At 39.7% G+C, this 25,967-nt stretch overlaps 1 protein-coding gene across 2 annotated transcripts in view; it reads left to right on the plus strand.

The window, feature by feature from the left end:
- The window catches only part of LOC134135955 (corticotropin-releasing factor receptor 2), a 145,841-nt gene that overhangs the window by 51,406 nt on the left and 68,468 nt on the right, over positions 1–25,967 (plus strand). The gene's annotated exons all lie outside the window — the stretch shown is intronic.

Raw genomic sequence — 25,967 nt, forward strand, 5'->3', positions numbered from 1 at the left:
TGGTTTGGTTTGTTTTGGTTTGGGTTTTTTGGAGGAGTGAAGGAACAAGGAGATCTGTTTGGAGCTGTCTTGTGCTTCGAAGTCTCCATCCCAAGATATGATAGAGGTGGATAAAAATGCAGCTACACTGTTAGTGGTGAATGATTGCGTTTCACAGCCCAGCTATTCTCCTGCAATGAGTTCTTCATTACTGATGAAGTAGTCTAAATGCAGAGATCTGCTGTGAGTTCTTATCCTTTCTTGAGGAGAGCTGGAAGACCTACCAAGATCTTTCTCTTTTAGTGAAGTTTTCACTATCTACCTACAAACCAATTCTCAGCCTGGCCATGTCATTTTTGTCCTAATCTATTCTTAACCATTTCATCTTCCCTGAATTTGTAGCACGTTTCTCTTGTAAAACAAATTCTGGAAATAATAATAATAACAATTTTATTTCTACACAAGATCCATTTATTACTTTGTTTTATTCCTTTAGTGAGCGTTGAGGGAAACAAGGACCTGTGAGCTGAGCTGTAGAGGGCAGTATGTAAGGAAAGCACAGACATTGTAGCAGTAGGTTTCAATTTATAATGTTAGTGAATATGGAAAACACTCTTTTGTAACTAGAAATACAATTGTTGTGTTTAATTTTTCAGAGAATGGGTATAAAATATTTCCTAGAGATTGATGTTATACTGATTCTCTGTTAGATTTAAGCTACAGATCCATGACTGAGTTACTGTGATTACGGCAGCAAACTTTGGGTGAGCAGAGGTGTAACACTTGACAGCTCATTCCAGTTCCAGGGCCTCAAGAAAATTTGTGGTGTTGCTTTTTTCATCATTTCTTCAATTGATGAGGTAATCTGCATAGCTCTGCCTGCCTTGAACGTGCTGCCTTTTCTAGGCCCTCTATTTAAACTCGATTCCCAGTTCCCCACTCCACACAATAACCTGACTAGGTACAGAAAGTACTGTTAATGGAGCAGACATCTAAATGAGTCATTCAGATGCTCTGGGACCATATGGTAACTGACTGTATGTGCACTCAATTTCTAGTGAACATTAGCTAAAATGCATTTCCTTAAATTTCAGGGAAAGAAGTTCTTTTAGCTATGCTAAGTCAATTGTGTGTTCAAATCCTTAGGTTCATGAGTAGCTTTAAAAACTTTACTCTGATATGCCCAGTACCTCCTGAAAATGAAATGTATCTATTAATTTTGCATACTCAGCTCAGAAAGTTCTGGACTGGTGTGGAAAGAAGACATACTGGAAGTTGAACTAGACTTCTATAGCTCCTTTCAACAAGTATTTCTGTGACTTTGTGATTTATACCGTGTGATGTATAACAGAGTAAGAGTGGTCTCAGTCTCTTGCTTAGATTCCACATGCTTTACCTATTGATATGTATATTTATGCTGCACCATTTTTCTTGTTTTAGTTCCTCCATTGCCTACTTTTTGAGGAATCAAGTGAGATCACAGGGCACTGACATTGGTCTAGTTGCCATGTTACCTTAATGAAAATCACATGGAAAAGGCAGGGCTAATTGCTTTGATTTAATCTTTAAATGTTGATGACTCATTGATGGCTTATTCAGCAAAGTAGATACTCAAGGTAGAAGGACCAGATAAAAATAACTTTCTTGAGATGAAATTATGCAGTTTAAGTGCTGGAAGTTTCAAAAGTCTTGAGTGCTGTGTTCTGCTTGCTAGAAATCTGAACTCTGACTTTGGAATCCACATCCTCTTCCACTTCAGTGTAAGAGGAATAAGCCTGTTAATCGGTTCTCAAAAGAGAGCGCAACTGTTTGGTTCCAGATGTCCCTCTGATAAGCCTGAAGTTTGCATCCAAACAGTGGAGAAAATGACTAATACAGGAGTCTCTTCTATGACTGGAAGATGACTTTTCTGAAGCCGTCTGGGACCATGTAGACCAGTTCTCAGAATTAAAACATTTTTCATCTCACTGAGACTAACAAGTTTCTCAGTGCAAATTTCTTGCTGTTCTGCAAAAGGGAAGGAATTACAGAAGGTTGCAGGGAGAGTGGAATTATGAAGGAAAAGAAAGAATAGCAGAGAATAGATTGGCCAGAGGAAGACTAGAGCATCAGCCAAGCAAACTGCAAATGGAGAGGGAAGTTAGTAGTTGAGGTGAAAGTGAGTGGAGAGACAGAGACCTTGTGCCTGGAGAAGAATAAGAGTTAAGTCTCATGTGGGAGTGGGAAAGGGTAGAGTTGTGAAAGATTTTAGTGGATGGGTTAAGTGAAGTCAGATGTAGAAATGCAATTGTGCAGGAGTAAGAGCAGTAAGAGTGGGTAGTGTGGCATGGCAGGTTATGCAGAGCTGAGGAGAACTGGCAACCATCTCCAAGACAAGTAAGAGATAAAATGTTGTGAGTTTAGATGGGAAAAGAGCAAAGAAGAGCACAGGTGAGGAATGACTCCTGAGATATTAGTGCAGTAGAAGAATGTAGTGCATGAATTCTCATGAAAGGATGAGGCACATTAAGAGGCAGAGAGAAAGCGATGGGGGAGAAGAATTGAAGTGTCATGCAAGCCAGATGCCATCTGTGAGACAATGAACAGGCAAAAATCTGAGCTTCTATCCCCAAAAGCAGTGAGAGAGAGGAATTACTAGTTAAACACCAAATATAAGGAACAAGTGTCATACATGCTGTCCTTCATCCAAGGCAGGCAGAATGGAATAACAGACACAATTACCAATAGCAGTCCTTCCAGAGTCTTTGGGAAAGTTAATAAACAGTGTCATGAGAGAGCTAACATACCTCTCTTGTAAGTGAAAAGAAGGTGACTAGCTTAATTTTAGCATGTTTGGTCTAAGTGCTTTCCCCTTTTCTGTGCTGCAGAGAAACAGCTGTTCATAGACTTGCTTCCTTTGTGACTCTCTTTTTCTCTTTCCCCTCTGGTTTTCACATCCTCTGAGTTCATGAGTGGGTCAGCAGGGAGGTGAAAGGACCACTAGCTCACGTTGGAACCATTTTAGTTACGTCTGCTTGCCTTGAAAGAGCAGCTTTCAGCATGAATGCAGAGTTTGACCATGGCTTGCACTGGATCACAGAATCACAGAAGAGTTGAGGTTGGAAAGGACCTTTAGAGATCAGCTAGTCCCACTCCTCTGCTCAAGCAGGGTCAGACAGAGCAGGCTGCCCAGGACCATATCCAGACAACTTTTGAATGTCTCCAAGGAAGAAGACTCCACAATCTCTGGGCAACCTATTCCAGTGCTCAATCACCCTCACAGCAGTCTTCCATCATGTTCAGACAGAACTTCCTGTGTTTCAATTTGTGCCCATTGCTGCTCATCCCATCACTGAGCACCAGTGAAAAGAGTCTGTCCCCATCCTCTCTATACCCTCCCTTCAGATATTTGTACACATTGATCTCCAATCCTTTCGTCTTGCCCTTTGTAAAGTGATTGCAAGAAATCAGGAGCTCTGAATCCTTCAAACTCTATAAAGACTTATCTCTTGCTTCTTTGATTTAGAATGTGTGAAGTTCCTTGATATCATGTTGCTTCTATTCCTTGGTGACACTCGATTCTTTGGGGCTGAGCGGAACAGTTTTGAGGACAAATTATTTGCTATGGTTGTCTGTAAGAGTTTTCATGCAAAGAATTTCAGCTGTACAAAGTTCTAAGTAGACTGTATCTTACTACTGTTGTCTCCAGGACACCCTTTCAGCACTGAGATCTAGCATTCCCTTCAAGTTAACGTTACTTAGAGGAAAACATCCCTTTGTGTGGGGAAAAACTGGGAAAACTGAAGTTAATGTGATTAACTTCTTTGAACTTGCAAAAATATCCATAAGCTTGGATATTTGATCTGTATAAGTGATCATTACAGACATCAATGTATTTGTAAACTTGCTGATCTATCTTTATAGTTTATCTGTATCTTTATTATGAGGCCTTACTGCCTTAGTGCAGATCTGTTGGTCTGTAGCACCTACGATTTTTCTGTGTGCCAAAGTAAATGCTTAGTTATCAAAATCACATTTCTTTAGCTATTCAGTGCTCTTCTCTGCAATGCGGAGTTGTTTCCTAGGTTACATTTGCTAGTATAATGCATATTCTCTTGTCAGATATCCCATCCCATCCAGTGGATTTTGCCTCTTTCCTTGAACCAGTGAAGAGAAATTATTGAAATGTCCCGCTTTGTCGGTCGAGATTGTCAGTGTTTTCCACAAGCTGAGTTCAATCTTTGCAAATAAAAGTGAATGATGAAAATGTATTTTCATCATTCAACACTAGCACAGTGAAGAAGAGGAGTTCAGGCGATGACGTAAAAAAAACTGTTTTAGAAAAAACAGCCTTCGATCGGGCCCTGTGTTGCCTTTTAATGCGAAAACCAAAATAACAGTATGTTGATTCACTGAAAGACTGTTGTCTGATCTATCTGTTCCATGAATGAAGCTACAACTTTTTTTGTCCTTGAGCAGTGCAGGTGTGTCTTACAGTGTCATCAGGGTCTGGGCAGCTGATAGACAAAAGAGATAAAATGGGAGTGAATCTGGTAGTATAAGTCTATATTTAAAGAAAGGGCAGCACCAGGGCCTATGCTCAAGTGGGTAAGTAGTAGGAAGAGAAACAGAACTATTCTCAGGACGAAGGGGAGAAGAGGGAAAAAATAAAGGGGGCAAGGAAAGGAGGAAAATTATTTCTTTACTAAGCTTTAAACCACCAGTGGGGCTAACGTAGCCTAATGCAGAAGTTGAGGATATTGTCTCTGTCTACCTCATTTCCCAGCTCAGAGATACTAATCAGCTCATCAGTCACTCTTTGGTTTGCTGAGCTTTATAGCAGGCGTTTGCCTCATATCAGTATCTTTCAAGTGCTTCTAGTTAACGATCACCTCAGCTTTCTGCGCTCTGGGAGAAGACAGACAGCTTGGGCTGGTCAGTTTTGCTATTGCAATCCTTGGTTATGAGTAGGTATCCTTAACTTTACAGTCTGTTCCACCTTCACAGCTAGTCCCAGAGCCAGTGATGACAGAGACAAGCTAATTACACAGTTTATAGAAGTCCGCTATATATAATACATATAATTTTCTAATGAAGGAGTAGTGCTACATGGAAACAATTCACAGAGGCCTCTGAGTAGAAGGGTCTGACAGGAAGCTTTACAAGAAAAAGCTTTACATGAAGGTGTTAGAGAGCACTGATAGGAAAAAAAAAAGACGCCTAGGCATTTCCATGTTCTTTTGCAAATAAGTGCTAATATATGCACAAGAATGTTTCTTAATAAGTAGTTTTTAGCTCCAGTACTGGCAATGTCCTAGAAGTTTAGATGGATCTCATGAATGCATTCAAATGTAAATGATCCTTTTAGTTGCAAGAACTGGATGCAATTTTTGCAAGATCAGGCAAGGGTCTCTGTGGAGTTATTTTTGCTCTCTCTCTCTCTCTCTCTCTTTTTTTTTTTTTTTTTTTTTTTTTTTCCTGGATGGGCATGATTATTCATATTAATTGTTATTGGTAGTAAAAATTACTTTCATTTTCCTTGCACTGATGTCAGGAATCCCCACATAGAGATCAGATCGTTTTCTTTGGTAAGCCCCAAACAAACACTGGAAAACATGTTCTGCCCCTGGAGGCTCTAGAAGGGCCTTAGATAGCCAGAAAAATGTGAGAGAGAAAAGAAAGGAGGAGATGGAAAAAAATACAACAACATTCATTCTAACGCTTCTTCAAAATTCTTAAACCTTGGAAATGTGGTTATGGGGACTGAATGCTGCAGGAATGCCTGGGACAGCGCACAGCATGTTGTCCTAAGGAAAGGCTTCCAGAGAGCTAAGTTGAAGTTTTTGAAAGATATTATTAGACTGGAATTCCTATGCACTCTACCAAAGCTAACTTAAATCTTGATGGTATATCCTACCTTGAATATGAGAGAAGATCAGTTATTTTTCTGAAGACCTGTGCAAAGGGATAGGTCTACTCCACAGTCTAGAGGTTTGACTTAACTTGTGCGACTAGTACAGTTACACCTAGTGTATCAATCAAGCAATTAAGTATCAATAGCATCAAAGCTGTAACAGCATAACTGCCAGTGTCGAGTCTGGTGCTCCAGCCCAGCTATTACTAGAACGCAGAGATGTCAGTGCCTCGATATGGTACTGCAGTCTCTCTGCCCAGTTCAGCTTGGTTATGTTCCCACCACTCTTCTGTACTGCAGTATAAATACTCCCTGCAGTCATGATTTTCACATACTTGTTTTGGTGGTGAACATGGGAGTAAATAGTGATCTATGCCTGTATTTAAAGACAGGTGTAAGTATTTTAAATCCAACACCTGATCAACATGGGACTATAGCTAAATACACTAGCTGGTTTTCAGTCTCAGCAAATAGTCAGGATTTAGTATGCTGACCGAAAGACATTTTTATCTTTTAACAGCTTAGTGAAGTCATATTGAGAAACTTTCCCTGTCTGTAGCCCATGTCCTTTCCCAAAATAGAGAATCTGAACTAAATTCACTTGTTATTTTTTTCCTTAAGTTCTAGGTTGATTCTCTTACTTCCAACGATTATGACACTATGTTCTTTTGTCACCGAAACAAACTTACTGCTCTGTAGTAATTATCTTCATTCCCTGCTAATATTTTCAAACTTTCCTTTACTTCCTTAAATCACATCCTATTTACCGTGCTTCTTAAAACTCCCCAAGGTTGTACAAGCTGAGTGTTTTTCTACCTTCTCTAGCTTGCTCCAAAAAATAAGAGGCACTCAGCACTCTGCAGATAGCGTGGTGCCAGCTGATTCTCCAGGAACTATACTGTGACACTTCCAGGTTTTCATTCAGTGACTATGCTCCATTCAACTGGTCTTGAAGAACTTCTGTTTCTACTGCCTCAGCAGCATTTGTGAAGCCACTTGCCTCATAGTCCCTCAAGCACGGCAAATTGTCTTTCATACTGCTGTTTCAAAGGATATTGGAAAGGGCAAGTGGTTGAGTTAAGCTCTCACTGCTCAGTATTTTCCCCTCTAATCAACCAGGACTCTCTTAAAGGCATCCTGAGTGTCACAAGGGAAGCAGCATTGACATACAGTTGCATGAACTGCTTACCGGAGCTTCTGTTGATCCAAATGTTTCATTTGGGTACAGAATGAAGTCTTTGGAAAGCTGCAACAATTTAGGAGACGTTAGTGCTGCTATACAGGTCACAAAAATCCTTCTGCAACTGTATTATGTGTAACTTAAGTGTTTGTTTTCTGAGATTGTTCATTTTGGCTTATCCTGAAATGATATTTCAGGATGGGAAAAATATATAAATGGAAAGTGACGGGTAAAAAGAGAACTGGTAGATATTTGAGAAAGTAGGGGAACTTTTTAAAGGAAGATTTGTAAGCTGGCCTGCTGTCACATGTAATCAAGTAGCTTTCTCTACAGGCTGAAGCATCCTATTGATAGTTTTTATAAATGGTTTTCACTACTGAGGTAACAGAGGTGGTCAAACTGATGAGATGTGCATCCTGCGTTATATGTCTAACTAAACAGAGATAACAAGCTATACGCTTCTCTTAGATTGAACTAAACCCAGAGTCATTCTCTGAAGCTGAAGGTTTCTCCCTCTCATATTCTGGATGTACAGATGTAACAGCTAATTATATCTGATTAACTGAATTTCACAGATGATAGCCAGAAGGAACTGTTACATGATGTATGTTGCATCTCCTTCATGTTTCAAAAATAATGAGAACAAATCTTAAGACTGTAGTCTCATTAGAAAGTCTGCTAACCTTCTTCTATTGATTTAGTGCAAGGATAATTATTACTGTTTGTCTGTACAGGAAAGACAACGACATTTTATCATGAACACTTCATGTGTAACTACAAAATGAACCTTTTATCTATAAAAAGATTTATATTCTATTTTTAGGAGGAGCAGAGATAAAAGCTAGTGCATCGAATGATCTCATTGTACATGATATAATTAAGATCAGATAGCTAAGAAGAACAAAATTCTTCATAATGATTTCCTTTAAAAAAATCTTTAATGTGAGCTACTCGAGAACACTCTAACTGCGTAAGCAACAATAAAGTTGCCTTTTATTCACTAACGTTTCATTTATGAAGTGATATGCAGCCAACCTCTCTTTGTAAGTTATAGCAGGTGAAATGAGTGTTTGGCTGTGGTAACCCCCCCAATCAATGTTTTTGTTAGTAGAACTTATGAAGAACCGTCTTCCCCTGCTGTGCTCACTGTGTTCATTACTTCTCTGTAAACACAGGTTTGTTCTATGCTGTGAGGGTTTGATGGAAGCTAATGGAAGTATGTCCTGGAACAACTACGTTCTTTACTAGCAGGGATCTGTGACGTTTTCTGCTATGCTACTTGCAATGTTATCACTGACCAGCTTGGATCCCACACTCTAGTACTCAGTTACTTCTTCTTGTACTGTTTTTTCATAACCTTAGCTTCATAGAAATTTGGGAAAGGTCCTGTTTTCAGTTTTACTAGAGTGCATCTGATAGCACAATAAATCTTGGACCTCTGACTGAGGCTCCTTCAATTACAAATGCAGTCATTGCTGTAGAAAATTTCCAGATACTACTTCAGAAGAAAGAATCTAATCTGGAAAACTCAGGATGTTCTTTTGTAGATATTAATTAATCACTACTCCTGCTCAAACCATTGAGACATCAAAGTCCAGACTCAAGAACTGTTAACTTTACGTCTCTTCTATAGATATGTTCTGCTGCATGCCCTATATGTGCCCTAAATGACTTTCCTGCATTACACCCTTCATGAAAAGATGGTACCATTTGGTTTAGGTTTTATTAGTCCCAGAATTCTTCTGGGCTCAGTGCTAGATAACGTACTTGCTGTACCTCAAGGTCAAAAAAAAATTCTTATTTGGACAATGTACATAAAGTGGGATTTTACTCACTAAATCTTAGGTATATCTGAATGATTACTAGACTAAACCACTCATCTCAATTCCCTTTCTGGTCAGTGGAGGAAGAAGCATAGGCCAGATGACAATCTGGGCATACCCACCTTTAGATATAGCAACTCAAGAAAGTATCCATCTCTGGGTACCCTGATGTCAGATTCTAAAATGTTTCTGTGTAAGCAAAAGGCAGGATTCAGTTGCCAATCCGCAAGTGTCTATTGCCATTTGAATATCCTCACAGGGATGGCAGGTGTGACCCAGAATGTAAGGGAGGTATATTTTTGTTTGGAATAATAGCTGGTATCATGTGGGATACCGCAGGTCCTCTCAGAGAGGCTTATGTTTAGCAAACTGGATTGTGCACAGTGCAGTTGCTGGGGCTAAGTTCATCTGTCCATGCATAGCACCTAGTGTAATTTTACTAGACTCATAGGAGATGCCTTGAGAGTCTCAAGGTGGCCTCTTCACCATCTTGCAGCACCTCCATTGTAAAGCTAAGTGTAGAAACAGGGAATCCTGTGTCTGTCTAGTAATGTGTATCTGCAGGGGTCTGTGAAATCATCTATAAAATATTACTTCTACTAGTGATTAGATCTTCCTAAAATTATGCAGAGATTGCTGCTCAGTCTGAGTATCTCTCTATATTGTATTGTGTTTGGTAATGCGAAGTGAGGATGGAAACGTAGTCTGAGGTCTGCGCATTTAAGCACCTTATGAAATGATGTTGTTGTGTCTTATGAGGCTCTCAATGGGGGAAGTGGGAAGGAGGAAGAGAAAGGTGAAGCCAGGAGTATAATCTAATCAAGGAATGCAATTGAAATGCTAATTAAGTCATGTATGGAGGAAGTACCCCTGATTTTCTGACATAGGCTTGGCTCTGGTGTCCCAATACCTGATTATAAGGCAATAACAACATGGATCCTTGTACTAATGAAGGCAAACTGTCCTGGTTGCATCAGCAAGAGTGTAGCCAGCAGATCAATAGATGTGATCACTGCAGTCTACTCAGCACTTTTTAGGCCACAACTGGAGTACTCTGTCCAGTTTTTGATCCCCCAGTTCAAGGGAGACATTGGAAATTTGGAGAGGGTACAGCAGAAGGCCCCCAAGATGAGTAGAGCAACCTTTGGTACTGTATTCACAAAAATACACAGGGACAGGAAAAGAGACAGCAAGCACAGTTTATTTGCAGGGAAATTCCATATGGATATGAGGGAAAAAAAACTTCATTGTATGAACAAATAAACATTGGAATATGTTGCCCAGAGAAGTGGTAGAATCTCCCTCATGGGAAATATTTAAAACTCAATTTGAAACAGCATTGTAAAACTTTATCTTCAACAGAAAGTTGTACCACGTGTTCTCTAGAGGTCCTTTTAAACCTATGCTTTTCTATGTTTATAAGCAAATACAGGAAAAATAGGAATATTTTAAGATAGACAAATAGGAAAGACTGTTCCGCTCTGACCTAGAAAAGGACAGGCAGCTTGAATGAGCTTTGAGAGCCCTCATTATAAAACAAGCAAAAGAGGGAGCTCGAGGAATTCATTGAAAAAGCTTGGCAGCTAATTAGGCAGCCTTCCCAGACTGGCTGAGATGCTGGGACATCTAATTAGAACTTAGCATTATGGAACTCTATATTATATTTTATTACTTTATTTTTATTTTTTTATCTTTTATTCCACTATTGGCTATTCTTTTATGTTGTCTAGAGGTAACTTCTGACTCACAAGTGGAATTGTATGTCTTCAGAGGTGGTGAATACCACCACCTCTGTGGTGTGGGATATAGAAGAGCAAATCTGTTCTGAGAACAGATACTGAAGGATAACCTGGTAAATTGCTACTATCCACCATCTAGTGAGCTGTAGGTGTTCCAGAGAAGTCTTTGGCAGTTTGTGTTATTCTGTGACAGCAAGATGAAAGAATAGTAGTTAGAGAGACCAGGTCTCCCTACTGCAATATTTTTTTAAAAATTCTTAGAGTAAAAATGGACACAAATAGTGTTAGAGCTTAGTAGAACTTCACTTACTTGTTCTCTTGAGACATTTGATCAAAATGCACATTTCTGCTAGATATTATAGGAGTTACTTACTACTCTTCTTACAAAAGAGGCTTGAGGATTTGACTGCTCATTTGGCAGCTGATATTACTTAATCTGCTGAGATACAAAATTCAGGCAGTGGATTTATGTTGCACTACAGATGTCTTCCCATTTTCATTTGGGAAGAACTTTCAGGTTCCCCAGCTGTAACATGCATGTGAAGGTTGTATCACCATAACATGTAATTCACTGCTTTCTAAAGGCAATCAAAATTACATCCTAAAACAAATACCTACAAATATCACCTTGATTCATATATCAGATTAAACAAGGTTGATGTCATCACTTCCATGTTTGATACATAAGCCAGTTTCTCATTGTTATTTGGCAGATGGGTTCCAAGTCGTGTTGCTTTGAAAAATGTTATAAATTAAAGATCCATTTTCATGTGTTTTGGATTCATTGAAGTCTATTGTGGTTTATCTGCTCATTGACACATCTTGATTTTTCTTCTGTACATTGCAGTTGTTCATGGGAAAGTTGGGCTTTAAGATTTTGTGGTTTGGTACCAAACAGAATATGAAGTAAGCAGTCCTCATTTGAATACCCGGTGGTTAAATAGTTAAAGCTTAATTGCTCTCTGTTGGAGTTATTACATCACTGAAATGAAACTGGGGATAAATCTGCCGCAGACACATTACAAATGTAATATATGAGTGCTCAGTGACGGTTTTTCTTTTCATAAGAGAAAATCTTTTTACCAGGGAAGGTAAAAGTGTCTAAATTGGAGACTCTGGTCTAAACAGAAGTGAATGGTGAGCACTAAATACTTCACCTAGAAGAATGAACACTTTGCGATATATTTTGTCTGACATTATTGCTGTCTTTACTGAAAGGAAATTCTAAATCTTCTTAAAGACACTTCCCCCCTCCTTCTATTTCTCATTATATTGAAAAAATAATCCTCTTCTTGCACTCTCACTGTGAACAGCCATTCCATTAGTGCTTCTCCGCCATGCCAGCATGACAGGAAGCAATCGCTTAAAGAGTGAGCAGTGAGCTGCTGAATGATAGGGCGCTTTCTACGGCATCTTGCCTTCTGATCCCTTTGTGCAGACATATCTCTATTATATTGTAAATCTGATATGTGCTGAAGCATCACCATCTCTTCTATCCTCATTGAAATGTCTGTAGGATTTCCCTCCACCAAAAGTTTTTGGCTGACACCCTAGCTGGATGTATCATTTGCTTAGGGATAGTGCTGGGGTGAGAATCCTGTCTTTGTTTCCTCACCTCCTTCTTTCCCTCTTTCCTTTCCACAGTGCCTCATTCATGTTTATGTTCTCTCATATTTTTAGTGCTCAGAGAAGTGTCTAGGATGCTATGGGAGCTCTTCTGTCTCTTTTGCACAAAGAAAAGAGTTATATCACCAGTGTAAGATTTATATTCTGTGTCAGTGCAGTGCTTGTAACGATTGAGAACTGGGTGTGCAGTATTTGCCAGGTGTGCAGTGTTTTGTGCCAGTAGGAAACGATTTAGTCATTTCAGTCGACTTTCTTGTAGACACAGAGCTATGTAGCAAATATATCCAAGGGAGTAGTGTGTTTTGCCAACTTTGGCAGCACTGGTTTTGAACACACAGAGGAATCACAACTTTAGTGTTTCGGACATGGTGCTTGTAGATCATGCACGAGAGACACTGAGGATGTTTGTGTGAAGCGCGTATCATATAATTCTCTTCTCTTGGATTATCTGTGGTGTTTAAGGACCCATGGCAGAGCCTATTTGAACAGTCTCTTCTCCTCCAGTACTGATCTGGGAGCACAGTTTCTGTTCTCTCCACACACAAATAAATACCACTGTTCAATGCAACATTTGCTAAAATCTCAACCACTCTGTGTCTTCTTGCCCTTTGACCTGATGCTTCTGTTTTACCTTGGCTCTGATGCTGAGAGAGAAATATAAGAACCTCCCTTCTGCAGAGCAGCCACTCTCTTTAGTCTTTCCTTGAGGTGGGCTTCCACCAGAAGATGGTTTTGCATACAGAGGATTAAATGCAAGAGGTGTTGCATTAACCAAATGGCTCTCTGGCTGGTTGGAAACCCTGATGCTTTTATGTGGTGGGGCTTTTTGGAGAATGTGAAAGAGCAATGAAATCACAATGTATCTGGGCCTTGAAGAGTGGTGTGCAGTAGTGAAGCTGCCATACCACGTTTGCCAAGCTGTGGTAAATGTAAAGCCACATGGGATGGTTCAGATACAGTTTACCAATTATTCCTAGCCAAAATGAGCTCAGGCTCTTAAACAGCATTCATCAGAAAACTTAACCAAGAAATGAGGTTCGTAAACTGCTTTTTTTAGACTATCACAGCATGTGCTGACAACACCCATTATATGCTATAAAATTAGAATAGTTTTTAAAATTCCCCTTCTCCCCCTCCATGCCTTTTCAAACCCCTAAAAAGACAATAATTATCAGGTGATAGGAAAGCACCTTCCCACATAACAACAGGCTTTCCAGATGAGCAATACATTGTATTAATAAGGTTATGTCAGAGGAACAGCATTTTCTTCTCTTTCACCTTTACCTGAGCTCGTTACAGATCATGCATGGTCTTTCTGACCCATACATGATCATTTTGGTCCTTGTGCACAAGGGGCTTCTTCTGAGGACAAGGTTCATTTAGGTGGAAGATGGGAGATGTCTTGGGAAACTGGACTGAAAGAGACCAAAGAGAACTGCAGGCAGCCCCATACTGCACTCAGAGTGCAAAATGCATGTATTTAATCTGCCTTTTTTGATTCAGAAGGTGGTGTGTATATGAAAACAACCTTCCAAAAACAATGCAGTTCTTTACAGCTCTGTCACAAAACCGGTCTCATACTTTTTCACTCCCACTGTGATATTACTTGTAGATCATATAATTTTCTAGTATCTGTCCAATACTAATGTACATCAGATGAAACATTATTTCATCAGGCTTCTGATTCTACCTAAGTTTTGGCACATGCTATGTTAGAGGAAAAGATTGGCACCTGATGCATGTTTAATAATACATTTTGGAAAAAAAACATGCAAATGCTGCAGTGTTTACAGTAGCTGAAGCAGTAATATAGAGCATAGGAAGGGAAGCCCTGAGTGCTTTAGCAGTTGGTTGACTTTCAAATTCAATTCCTAACCAGTTGCTACATCAGCAGTGTAGCATGTGGCTTATCTACAAAGTTAGCTTGTGTCTGCTGCCGTTCTTATCAGTTAAAACATCTGCGGACACAGTGTTCCCCACTGTAGTACTATGCTTGGTTCATGTTATTTATTCAATAAACCTACATCTGGGATGGGAAGACAAAAACTGGCAGTCAGGGTGGCAAAACTGGAGCTCAAGCCCTTTTGTAAAGACATCCCTTTAATGAGTATTTTCTGTTCTTCTTTATGGCTATATAAGAAGGAAGAAAGATTTGAGATGGTCATTCGTTTTCTTCTTGTAAGAACATCCATTCAGTTGTTTTTAAACCTTCCTAGTCCTGATCCCTAGTGGGAGAAAGAGGGTTTTTATAGGGAGGGAGAATCAACAGAAAGTGTACTGCCTTTATTAGGTGTAATAGGACGTTAAGACTTAGAATTATTGTTTTATTTCTTTACATCTGCAGAAACTTCACGTTCTTATTTCATACAAACCCAGTTTGTGGTGGCTTAAAGGAGCTATGATCCAAGATCATTCTGTCACATCAGCAGTCATCTCCACAGTCAAAATTCAAGCTCTTGGTGTAACTGAGTGTTTTGTTCATCTTGTAGGATAGTACAGTTAGGGGACATTTTATATTAAGAAGAATCAGGCTGTCTTCACAGAAAATAGTTGAACGTGTCCATTCTTATCTTTTCAAAGTTACATTTTTAGAAAAAGAATTGTGGCTTAGCAAAAGGGAGTCATATCTGCCAAGAAGCATCCTGAATTTTTATGCTCTTGTATCAGATTTAGTTCTGAAAGCTGGCAGACAATGATTCTGGCAAGTAGTCTTGTGCTCGCCTTTTTTTTTTTTTTTTTTTAAGACAGCCTGTTTCTTCCTTGTGCTCCCCTACTGGATATTTAGGCATAAGGACGACATGGTGCTTTCTGGCAACCAAATCCAGCATAAATTAATAGAACCACATTGACATCCTTAGATATATAAGTGTGACAGGATCTGTCTGAATCATCCTGTTAGACTCTTAACTTTCCAAAATGCAATGACTATTTTAAAATGCTAGATCTATGATCCAGGCAAGAGTTTAACATAAAGGATACAATCAATAAAATATCCCTGTAAATCTAGGCAACTTTTTTGGTTCCTAATGAAAGTTACTGGGGCACAGACAAAACCCAAATGCTGACTCTGTGATAGTCAGGTTTTCAAGGCTAGTGTCATGTGTCGTGCGTGATATCTCTCCCTGCATTCTTGAGTCACCCATTTTCTGAAGGCCCTGCTCTCTCCTGTGTGCTGCTTCCATCTCACAGCCTCTGCTGTCAGATTGAGATTTCATCTGAGTTCCACATCCCAAGGTATTTGAACCATATTGGCAAATGCCAAGTGAAAACGCACATTTTGGAATCCAGTAACATCCCTATTTTCTCCTTCCTTTCTCAGCAACCTTTCTCATTATTTTTACAGAGATCTTAGCTGGAACTAGGTCAGGATTCCTGATGAACATTGACTTTGTATGCTCCATCATGAAACATTCACACAGCTGCTTTGTTTTGCTTGTGTGATCACAATTTATATTCCATAAAGTCAGCAGATTCCTGAATAAACTGCAGGTAGTGAAGAACATTGCTCCCCACACTCCCACTTACCTCAGCAGAAATTAAATTAGGGGGGAAGCTGAACACTGGGACTCATTTACCTCAGCAGGTTGCACAAACTGTCTTCTAGAGTCAGCTGCCATAGAATACTCAAGCTCCTTTCTCCTCTGTCCCACTACCATGTTCATCAGTTTGTATTGCTTCTCACTTCCACTGTGCTCTATCTATGGGTAATAAAGAACAGTTAACACCTCTCATTGTTGTCATTGCTATCTCTCTGTGTCTTAAGTAATCATGTTAATTGACTAATTGAATTCTGAATTTCAACTAAGAGGCAATTACTATGAAGATCAAATATCATTATCAGCCAGTGCCCTGATAGCATTCCTGAAGCGGGCTAGTTAGGGAACTTGATAGCTCTGTGCTCTCCTAAGCTCTCAGAATCAGAAAAGAAACTGCTTCAACCCTAGGTAATGACTTATCTCCTCCAGGTTTAGTGCTTCACAATAAATCACTGCTACTACAGAACAATTGGAGAGTTAATGAGCTATTGGATTAACCAGCAGTGAATATTTTCTTGGACTAATCCTTTCTCTTTCAGGTGTTTTGTAAGAGTCTGTGTACATGGATATTCCCACATGTTCCAAGCCACAATTTTCCTAATAATTTGTGCACAATCTCCATGATTTCTATTTGGATGATAGCCTATCTTTCTTGAAACAACTGAATCATCCAGGCTTCAAGTGAGGGAAGTGTTTAAAACAGGATGTAAGATTGGTGGTTCCACATCAGACCAAACAGCCACCCAGGCCAAGATTTTGTTTAGCCTAGACACCTGAATTTAGTTGTCTGTGTGAAGCTGTGTATATGTTCTAGGCATCTAAGTTCCCTTATTGTCAAAGTACATCTAGTTAATGGAACAAAGAGAAAATTCAGTTCCATAAAGTAGATGGCTGTTGATCCACTAAATATCTATCTAGACAATTCTGACTGAATTGACTGGGGATCAATTCACTTGCTTAAACTTAGGAATCTTGTGCTGTGTGAGCTGCCCTAGGTTGAATGCATGCCTTCAAGACTATAGGACATCTCAAATAGTATGAGTCTAGTACTAGTCTCTCTAGCACCATGTGAATTAAAACCTTCACTCACATGTGGGCGCCTGCATCGGGACATCAGAATTTATGGATCTTAATTTTAAGATCACTTTCATAAGTAGGGAGATGTTTAAGAATAGGGCAGGAATAAAGAGAGATTGCTCCTGTGGTTATTGAATACTTATTCTGTAGTAAAATCAAAATAAACATTTGAAGCAGAGACACATGAGTGACCAAGTGGTTCATCTTTCCTGCATGTGATAGCTGACAGCAAAGATTAATTTGAATAGATGTGTGTGGCAGCCTTAAGCCCAGCATGAATTTCAGACTTTCTTCTCATATCATTTTTGGGGGAGTTAAATAAATTCTCTTTCTTGTTCAGCTAGAATGAAGAGGGTAGGTGTTTGTTCTTGCCTTTTTTTTTTTTTTTTTTTTTTTTTTTTTTTTGGTGTAGTGACAAATAAGTGAAGGGAAAAGGTAATAACCTGAGAAATAATTCAATATAAATTGCTTTATAATCTCCCTCTTCTTTTCTGTCTAAAAATGCATACAAATCTGAAATGAAAACCATCAAATTCTGTGTGCATGCATATTTGTGTGCATGCTGTCTCAGAGAATTAGCTGCAAAGTGCAAACAGCTTCAGGAAGTTCCAGATTCCCCCTTCATCTTCATGTCAAGTTCATCACAGTAACACAATATAGGAAGAAAGTAACCTCCAGTTTTGTTGACAGGATGACTTTTGCAAGCTATTACAGCTTACATTTCTAATTCTAAACACTGCAGTATTATTTATCAGACACTGAAAAGAGAGGGTCATTCTCATTTCTTTTCTTCCTTAGTGCTTTTGACATAGGTGAGCCAAATTCTGTCATGTCAATCAGTACAAAAAAGAAACAAGCGTGCACTTGCATGTTTGTGACTGCAGGATTAGCTGGGCATTTATCAAATGCTGGTGGGCATGTTTACCTATCTCTGTCTTCTTGCTCAGTCATTGCTATAACAGAATATTCCTGGGATTTCAGAACAGGAGTTTTCTTAATCACAAGCCACAAAATGGTTTCCTAAAGGAAATAATAGTATATAAGGGTAATAATTTTACATAGGGATAATAATTCTGTTTTGATGAATTAGAAGGGCTGGAGAAGGGTTCCAAATAGGAGTTGTAAAATATGTTGCAATGAGAGCAGTTTCCAGGATAATTTCTGAAACATCCTTCTAAGGAGTGACTGTTCTGTGAAGGGGTATTTTCGGATTCCCTGCCATTGTGCACAGCTCAATCCTGAAACAGTTCAAAATGAAACTGAAAAGAAACAGAATATGCATGGAATCAAAGAGATGTATTTTATGGCACACTTTTGATTAAGGATGGATGACTCAAAAGAATGAAAAACATTGTGAGAATTTGTATTTGTATTTCCTAAGGAGTGCTGTGTGGGGTTTACTTACAGGAAATGGGAAAGTCAAAAAGAATGTGTACTTAGTTTTGTATTGACAGATATTTCATTGAGCAGAGTTAAAAAGAGTTACTTTTTTGATTCTTGGATCTCAACACTTATCAGAAGAAATGGGAAATGGAAAAAGAGGTACAGAGTAACAGAACCATATACCTTGGATGACATTTTGTAAACCTACACTGCAGCAAGCATTAAAACTGTTGAGCTTACCTAAGTAACATTGTCTTACAGTGTTCAGAGGTGCTGCCTATGTGAGAAAGAGGGTCTATGTGTGGGTGTGACAAGGGTATGGGCAAGACTAGAATCTGAACGATTATTCCAAATGCCTTGGGCTATAATTTTTTTTTTCCCCTCTCTCTCTGAGGAGAGAGAACTGGAGCAGTCTGGAGGTCTTCTAAACTTCTGAAAGGTTCTATTCTTGCCTTCGATTTTAACAGGTTGTATGACCTCTGTGAATTACTTGACCTCTTTAGCAGATAGGGAAATGATACAGTAAGTGAGCATACTTTGTCTGCTTGAGCGTCTCATAAAGTGTTTAAGGATTTCTGGCAAAGAGAAACAATAGGAAGCTGAATAAAGCTTCTTGTGTGCTTGAAAGCCTGGACATCAGATTGGTGAGCTTGACAAGGTGAGATCAGAAATATTTCTCTAGGGGAATGTATAAGTGCATTATCATTTTAGATGCATGCCAAATAAAAACACTTGACATCTAAGAGGCCTTCTCTTTGTACAAAGCTTGGCTTTCAAACAGTGTTGGCTGATGTACAAGATATTAAGCATTAGCTGGAGAACTGGTTTGTTTTTCTGACTATCATTCCTTCACAAATAAAGGATGTGGAGAGAGTTTTTTTCTTTTCAAACTCATGGTCTTCTGGCTGCTGTTGCAGTTATACCAGAATGCTACCATTGTCACTTATGTTTTCTAGAAAGAGCAAGCAGTGCACTGGTGCACTGTGAATCCTATCTATCTCTAACTTGTCATTGCAACAATCAGAAGAAACCCACCAAAGACCTCAGGCAGGAAGGATGGCACATCAATAAATAATTTATGGCTCATGATTCAGTCCTTATTTTTAGTGACTTGGTGTTTTTCTGAGACTTTGAAAAAGGGCTAAAAATAGTGTACTCATAAAGTGACATATCCTTTATGAAGCACAGGGTTTTTTATATCTCATTTGATCTGGATGCTATGAAATCTGAGTATCCAACCCAAGGTATGCATACCCCACGTATCCAATTTTGTTGAATTTATGTGGGTCAGAGTGGGTGAGCATCTGAGAGAAAATATTTTGCTTGATTCAAGGGAAATGTTTTATTTTGAACTTTGTTTTTAAATGAATAAAAATGATCTGTAGTGGAAAAGTTTAATCACAAGTAAAACTGAAGTTTTTCATCAAGTCATGATGGGCATTACTGTTGTCTATGAACAATCCGATAAAAATTTAGTTTGTTTCATGAAGGAAACACTGAGAGAAACTTGCAATAAGAAGTTCATAGAATCATAGAATCAGTAAGGTTGGAAGGGACCTCTGGAGATCATCTAGTCCAACCTCCCTCCTCAGCAAGGTCACCTAGAGCATGTTAGACAGGGTTGCATCCAGGCGGGCCTTGAAGATGTCCACAGAAGGAGACTCCAACCTCCCTGGGCAACCTGTGCCAGTGCTCCATCACTCTCACAGGGAAGAAATTCCCCCTCATGCTCAGGCAGAACTTCCTGTGCTTCAATTTCTGCCCATTGCTCTTGTCCTGTCCCATGGGACAACTGAAGAGAGTTTGTCCCCGTCCCCTTGACACCCTCCCTTCAGGTACTTGTACACATTGATCAGATCCCCCCTCAGTCTTCTCTTCCCCAGGCTGAAGAGGCCCAGCTCTCGCAGCCGCTCCTCATAGGGCAGATGCTCCAGCCGTCGGATCATCTTTGTAGTCCTACGCTGGCTGGTTTTCTGTTTGAAGTACCTTTCTTAGCTGATGGGTTGCAGTATCCAAGGCTGGCTTTTTTTTTTTTCTTTTCTTTTTTTTTTTTTTTTTTCCCCTCTCTGTTTTTGACTCTTTACAAAATGCTTGGAAACCAAGCTTGCCCTTTGGAACAAAATGCTTGCCCTTTGGAAACCAAGTTAAAAACTTTCAAAACCTTCAGTTTTTGTATATCGTCTTTCGGGTAAAACTTGGATAAAATTTACAAGACTTAGTAAGAGTTTCTGTTGCTCCAAAACTGTGTTTCAAAAATCATCTGTTCAAGTGAGAAAATGCCACCCAGCTCCATGTCACCTAGCTCCAGTCCTAGAACTGAGAAAAAACAAGTCTTATCCAACATTTCTTCTGATTTTCAGGCCAGTATTTTACAGGAGGGCCTATAAGGGTTTTAATGTTACATATGAAAGGAATTGTCTCTTCTAGTTGTGCTTGCTTTCCATTAGCAAACTTACACTACCATCATTGGTAGTCCATCGTTGGGAAGTGGTTCCTTTATGGCCTGCTTTGCTGTGCCCTGAAGCTAGTGTAGGAACAGACTGATGAGAAATGCTGAACAAGGCTAGTGTCAAAATGAGTAACTGGTATACTAAAATTACAAGATCGAACTCTGGTTGTTGTACGTAGGCAGGCATAACCCCTCCCCACCCCCAAGAAGGAAAACAAGTTACTCAGCTTGGTCAGAGGATAGTAGAGGGGGAAAAATAGTTTGACAGTTGTCTTAAAAAGGAGTAGAAATGTCAACTACTGTATCAGGAAAAAGATTGCTAATAGAGAGATTTAGCAGACTATCTGAAAATACTTTTATATAGCAATGACTAGAAATTCTTGGGGCTTATGCTATTTAATCTGAACTGAAGAAATCCTATTGGCAGGAAAATGGACTATATGACCCACTATACTCCCTCAGTTGTTTACTGCATCTGTGATTCTCTGAGATTGCCATAGTCACCGCCAACACCACTTTCCACAGCTTGAAGGAGTTTATTTAGTGGGAGGATTGATTTTTTTAGTCGAAGGATCCTTCTTCTAACGTGGATCAGCAAGCTGTCAAAGCAGTCAGATACCTTTAGCTGTGCACAGCTTGAAATTTAACAGACTCTGATTTATTTATTTATTCATTTGCCTATTTATTCCCCATACTACATTAGCAGATGAATTTGTCTCATAATCATAAGGCACAATGCTGTGTGCATGAGATCTAGGACAAAGGGAGTAAATATTTGAGGAATACAGATTTCCATTTCAGTGATGACTGGAAATGTAAACCTTGTCAGAAAGTTATGTGCACTAGACATAACAAGATGTCTAATTTTTTTTTTCAAGATTAGCTTAGTTCATGTCAGAGACAAAAGATCCATTATAGTAGCACTTATATGCAATGTCTGGACATGTCTTTCATTCATTAATGATTGGAAAAATGTGCTTAGCTTCCTGCTGAGAATTACATACACCTGGCTTTTCCCTGTTATCCTGTCTTTTATTTCATGTTTTGGAGTTCCACTGAGTAAATACAAAGTTGCCACCAGCTCAGTCTGTACAGACCAGGTTACTGCTGGCTAATACTGCTATTATTGCCCTCAACAAGGGCAATAATAATAATAAAAAATAAGGCCACTCATTAAATACTCCTTCTTGCATATTCCATTTGTCAATGCAGCATTATCTACAATTACAAATGAAATTACGGTCAGGTTGTATGGTTTACAAGGTGATGTAAACCACTGAACATAAACTTCGTTGTGAAGTTGCTCTAGAGCACAGTGGTGTCTCATTGATAAAGTTTTTCCAGTTACTTGTGCACGTACTTTCATTGTTTGATGTCACTGATTGTCTGTATTTTATGTAAAACACTGGTATAAGTAATTGAAATTTTGAAACAGTGAGTAACACTGACTGAATACTATGACTTACTGTAGGTCGCAAAATCTCAGTGGCTGCTAAGTAGAAGAATGAGTCTTTAGGTAGTATCCTAAGTTCAGAACATGGGGCATAAGCAGAAGAATCTGAGAATCACTTCAGTAGATATGTCAGGCTGACAGCTGTTGACTATTGCAGCTCCATTTGCTCATTAGATGCAACACTGAGGTCTTTGTAGACAAGTCTCTAGCAATGTTACTAATAAACTGTAAAATGTTGAGGAAGTCAGTCTACTTCATACAATAAAGTTTTCCCATTTGAGCTGTGGGTGGCTGTCTGTATGCAGCAGGGTTCCCCAGTTCCATTCCTGACAGTGTCTCATTATCTCATTGTCATGTTCATATTTTCTTGCCAGCTATATTTTTGTGATAAGTTTTTGTGACATGGTAAGTTTTTCAGAAATGGAGAGCCTTTGTATGTCACCTTAGCATCCATAAGAGCTGTAAATTCAGCAAGGCTTTTGACACCATCTCCAATAACATCCTCCCAGATAAGCTCAGGAAGTGTGGGTTAGATGAGTGGACAGTGAGGTGGATTGAGAACTGGCTGAAAGGCAGAGCTCAGAGGGTCGTCAGCAGTGGCATGGAGTCTAGTTGGAGGCCTGTGGCTAGTGGTGTCCCCCAGGGCTCAGGACTGGGTCCCATCCTGTTCAACTTTTTCATCCTATGGATGAGGGGACAGAGTGCCTCCTCAGCAAGTTTGCTGATGATACCAAGCTGGGAGGAGTGGCTGACACACCTGAGGGCTGTGCTGCCGTTCAGAGAGACCTGGACAAGCTGGAGAGGTGGGCAGAGAGGAACCTCCTGAGGTTCAAAAAGGGCAAGTGCAGAGTCCTGCACCTAGGGAAAAATAACCCTAGGCACCAGTACAAGGTGGGGGCTGACCTTCTGGAGAGCAGCTGTGCAGAGAAGGACCTGGGAGTGCTGGTAGATGACAGATTGACCATGAGCCAGCAATGTGCCCTTGTGGCCAAGAAAGCCAATGGTCTCCTGGGGTGCATTAGGAAGACTGTTGCCAGCAGGTCGAGGGAGGTGATCCTGCCCCTCGACTCAGCCCTAGGGAGGCCTCATCTTGAGTCCTGTGTCCAGTTCTGGGCTCCCCAATACAAGAGAGACATGGATCTACTGGACGGAGTCCAGCGTCGTGCTACGAGGATGATCAGAGGGCTGGAGCACCTGCCCTAGGAGAAACGGCTGCGAGAGCTGGGCCTCTTCAGCCTGGGGAAGAGAAGACTGAGGGGGGATCTGATCAATGTGTGTAGGGAGGGTGTCAAGGGGACGGGGACAAACTCTTTTCAGTTGTCCCATGTGACAGGACAAGAGGCAATGTGCAGAAATTGAAGCACAGAAAGTTCCACCTGAACGAGAGGGGGAATTTCTTCCCTGTGAGAGTGACGGAGCACTGGAACATGTTGCCCAGAGAGGTTGTGGAGTCTCCTTCTGTGGAGATCTTCAAGGCCTGCCTGGATGCAACCCTGTCTACCATGCTCTAGGTGACCTTGCTGAGGAGGGAGGTTGGACTAGATGATCTCCAGAGGTCCCTTCCAACTTTACTGATTCTATGATTCTGTGAAATGTTGGTGCTTTCACTGTCTTTGTGTATGCAGGTGAATAAAGATTTCAAAATTAATTTTAAGAATTAATTTAATTTTAAAATGAAATCTTGGGTAGTGTATGGAAACAAGCACTGTCAGCCTGCTGTCAAAACAGCAGCCACAGCCACATAGCCTCCTCCATGAAGAAACAGTAGTGGAACATATTGCAGTACACTGGCTGAGAAGCTGTAATTGCTGTATTTGATTCTGGGACTGTTGCCATTGCTGTCATTGGCCTTACAGATAAAATATGACCATGATCAGCACAACTGAATCAGCCTTTAAGAGAATATGAAAATGCATATGATATACTGGCTGGCCTGATGGGAATGAAATCCATTTTTCTAACAGCTACAACCTGACTGACATTCTGGGCACTCCTGGATATTTCTTTGTGTTCAGGAAGACCCCTCTTACTTCCTTCCCTGTCTGCTGGGTTGATGATGAGTTATAACCACGACAAACATCTTAATTTACTTGGTATATCCCTTCTTTAGAATAAAATCAGTAAGGAACAAGAAGTGATAAGAAAACAAAATATCTTGAGCTCTACAGTATGCCACTTGTGTAAGTCAGTGAAAATTAGCAACATTTTTGTTTCACTAGAAAGAGAAGAAACTGTGCTAATAGCTTTCATTAACTATTGTGTCCCTAGAAAGATCATTGTCTACTGTTTTCTTCCCAGGCACTCATTGTGTGTTTCTGCAACGGTTTTCTCCCTCAAGACTCTCCCTTTTTTCTCCTTTTTCATGAGAATCTTTAAATAAGCTTAATCCAGTCTCTCTCTGTACACAGTGCTTTAAAGCAAAGGTCAAGAATTTACATGACACAAAGCTCATTAATCTGTGTTCTCATTGGAAAACCAGGTGGGAAGGAATATTTTTCAGCATGGTCGATTACCAAAGAAATTACAGAAGTCTGTAGGTAAGATCAATGGCTATTGGTTTCTCTCTTCATTCTGGAGTTGATGGAGGTATATTTTCCATTGCTATCTTTGGTAGAATCCCCTGACTGACTTTTCTTTGGTACCATGCTTTGCTTGGATCTGCATGTCCCAGTGACCCAGCCCATCACTTGAGTCTGGTGTCTATTCTTTCATCATCTTCTACATGATGCTTTTGATGCTAGGCAGGATGCTAAGCAGAGAAGCAGCTATTTGCCACTGTAGAAAGGATTAAGAAGATTGTTCATTAAAAGTCACCATTATTTTATTATTATTTTATTTATTTTATTTTATTTTTATTATATTTTATTTATTATATTATTATTTTATCCAGACTCTTCTGTGCAGAGATATACGAGCACATACAGGAAATTTATCCAAATATGACTGATTGACTGTGAGTGTAGTAAGCCTCCTACCAGTGCATGTGTAACTGGTCTAACATCCCCAGGAAACGCTAGACTCACTGACTATATGCTGTGGATCTATGCTCAAACAAGAACCACTTCCTCACGGTGCCTGCAAGCAGGCTCTTACTCTCTATTAATAATACCTTACTCATCAAAACAGATATTTCTCCTTTAAAAGACTGAGTAATGAACTGTATTCTGTTATTAAAGCATATATACGAAAACACATTCAGTATGATCAGAAATTTGTTTTCATTAGAAGTAATTTTGTAATGCAACTGCATTACGTGGAAGAAGGAAAGAAGACCTTTCCTTTGGGATATAAATTACTTAGGAATACAGAGTTTGGAATGAGACATTCCCAGAAGTCAGATCTACTTGCTATGTTTGTTTCCAAGAAGCAGTTGATACTGGAGAGGATACAGGACCAGAGAAATTTGGTGTTTGATTTTATCATTCTGTTGTTCAGGTATTCACTTTGTAGGAGATTTTATGTGGCAGCTCATAAACACAGATCACTGGTTCTCTAGTAACTTCTTTGATGTGAATGCTGTATAGGATATCTGTGTAGGACATCTGTGTCTGCTTTGAAAGACTGCTTGGAGACACACTTTGTGGATCTTTATATTCTAAGTGAAAGGGTTACACATCAATATGCAGGTGGAAGTGAACGGTCTTCATTAACCTCAGCCTTGCTTCACTGATCCTGATCTGTTTCTGAATACTTGTTATGTACTATATGAGATTCTGTGGTCAAAGATGGGACCAGTAACCACTTTGCTATCACTGGCATTCATGCATATACCTTTTTTATCAGTAGGATTCGTGCAGTCCCAGACTGACTATGGAACTGCAGATCACTC

This window comes from Rhea pennata, chromosome 2 (genome assembly GCF_028389875.1).
Source record: "Rhea pennata isolate bPtePen1 chromosome 2, bPtePen1.pri, whole genome shotgun sequence".
In the NCBI taxonomy this organism is placed as follows: Eukaryota; Metazoa; Chordata; class Aves; order Rheiformes; family Rheidae; genus Rhea; species Rhea pennata.